At 41.7% G+C, this 2,544-nt stretch overlaps 1 pseudogene; it reads left to right on the plus strand.

Annotated features, from left to right (window-relative positions):
• The first annotated feature begins 478 nt into the window (after window positions 1-478).
• LOC104862803 lies at window positions 479-803 on the plus strand (annotated as a pseudogene).
• The last annotated feature ends 1,741 nt before the right edge of the window (window positions 804-2,544 follow it).

Raw genomic sequence — 2,544 nt, forward strand, 5'->3', positions numbered from 1 at the left:
CCATGAAGGCTGGTACAATGACTTTTAGTGAATAAGGCCATTCTTCATCATTAAAGATGGTCAGAATATATATATCTATAGATATCTATAGATAATCTTCAATTTTCAAGCCAGAGAGTCTAGAATTTCTTCAAGATCCTTTAAGTTGCCAGGGGCTAATAACTTCCCAAAAGTTTAGACCCATCATTTTAAGGTTTTTTTCCTAGAATCCTGACCTTTTTAACTTGGCTCTAGCTGGACACAGAGTGCATGCAGCTTGGGACTGTTAATGGTTCCTGTGGCTTCAATGGTTCCCTAACGCAGTTTATGTGTGTGGCTTTCCACATGTTCCAAGAAATATATGAAGGCCTCAAGAATGAAATTTAGGCCTTCACTTTAGTGGAAGTTGAGTATAATATATGGTGGTAGGTATAAGGATGTATAAGAAAATGTCTCTAACTTTCTACATTGGGCAAGCTACATATTTCCTGTCTGATGACTCCGATCCTTTGATCCCTTCACTGATGCCACTAAGGGTGACAATTTACTCAAGGGAAGAACTGAGGATTACATCCCAATAAGGACCCAGCAGCGCCATGGCAGGAAGAGGCTCACCACGGGTCCAAGGCATCACAGAAGACTACGAGAAGAAGAGGCTTGCCAAGGCATTCCAGAAGAAACGTCCCTGCCATGGTACCGTGACTGAACATCCTGCACACAGCAGTGCTATTCAGATTCAAGATGACTGAAGAAAAAATATTTGCCAGTTTCTCTTGGAGGTTGGCATTGCCACGGAGGAGCAACTCAAGGTTGATGGATTCTGAAATGTCCCTGAATACATGGAGAATTTCTTGAATATTCTGTTCTCTAAACCCAGCTTGGCTGCCTTATGAGATGATTTTCTGTAGTGAGTGGGCTTTTCATTTATTTAATCATTCAAACTCCCATTCCCATCTACAAGACTACAGACAACATGGGGTGCCTAAGGGGTAAGAAAACTGCAGTCAGATAATAATGAAACCCCATATTCTTCGTAATAGGTTTCCAATGGAAAATATTTTGTAAGTGCTTATTTGTTTATTTTCACTTGATCAAATGTTTTTTGTTGCCTGAAACCCATAAAAAAAACCCCTCTTTCTTGGAAATATGACAGAGAAAGCAGAAAAAACCAGGACAGTGCCAAGGGTTAGTGAGGATGAGGAGCAACTGCAAACCCACATGTATTGCTGGTGGAAAAGCAAATGATGCAGTCACTCTGAAAGAGTTTTCCAAGGACCACACGACCCTCGGTCCCACTTCTAGACATTTCTCCGTGACAAGTAAAAATATGTTTCCATTAGACCTGTATGTGAATGTCTGTAGAAGTTTTTACTCATCAACTCTAAATGCAAAGCCATTCACATGTCTTTCAATTTGGGAACTGTTCATATACGGAATAACGAGGAATTTCGACTGCCTCAGGTTAAGGAAAGAAGCCTCTCAAATGGCACTCTGGAGGAGGTAAAATTATGGAGATGGCACAGTCAGTGGTTGGCAGGAGTCAAGAGTGTGGGGAGGGTCTGACTACAAATGGGCAAATAAAGAAGCGTTTTGGGAATGAAGGAATTGTTCTTGAGTTCCTAGTTAAATAGCTAGGGCATTGGCCAAAACTCACGGAATTGAACAACAGAAACAATGACTTTTACGGTATGTAAACTTAAAATAAATTCTAAGCAAAATAAAAGAAAGAAGAGAAAAGAAGTTAGCTTCTGACTGGAGCTGAGCTTATTACAGAGCCAAAGAAGAGAAGCTCAGGGTCCCTGAAGGACGTCCAGCTTGCTACTGCATATTCCACTGGCTTTTGTCCTTGGTGAGGACAAGCAGTGAGAAGGACATGGCCATTTTCAGGGTGTAGAAGCCCAAGAGTTTGACTCAGAAAACCAGAAATAGAATAAATCTTGGGACACAGTAGTTGTGTTGAAGTGAACAAATTGGTCTTCAGAATGAAGCTGGGAAAATCATTCTGGCATTACCTCTTTGGGCAAGAACAATACAGATCAGAGTTCATGGTACTTGTCCAAGAGGTCTGAAAAGCTGCTGGGACACTTCCAAAGCTTGGACTGTTCTCCATGTTTTTCTTCTTTGCTGGTGGTTCAGGGAGTAAAGGCTGTGTTTGTCAAGGAAAGCCAACAATAGGCTTTGCAGCAGCATATTTTAAGCATTTCTGTAAGACCTATAGGTTCTGCTTTTGCTTTCAAATTTCATTCAAGAAATAAACATTTTATGGTGGAAAGAGGAGAGACTTCAGTCTGGTTAAGCTTACGGTTAGGCCTACATTTCCTCCTCTGGGACATACGGTTGTTGTGAGGATGGGAGATGAAGCAGAATTATCTTCCAACCCCAACCACAGACTCCTCATCTGCGTCACCCTCAGCCAGGGCTCGTTAGGAGCGGTCAGGGTCAGTCATGTCCATAGGAGAGCTCTCCTTTCCGCATGTAAAATCAAATAATAAATGTACAATCAAGGGTGAATGTTATCCGCAGAAAAACTCAGTGTGCCTCTTGGGATGGTGGCATACTGCTTAG

The sequence above is a fragment of the Fukomys damarensis genome, unplaced genomic scaffold (genome assembly GCF_012274545.1).
Source record: "Fukomys damarensis isolate Sample0158 unplaced genomic scaffold, DMR_v1.0_HiC HiC_scaffold_17, whole genome shotgun sequence".
NCBI lineage: Eukaryota > Metazoa > Chordata > Mammalia > Rodentia > Bathyergidae > Fukomys > Fukomys damarensis.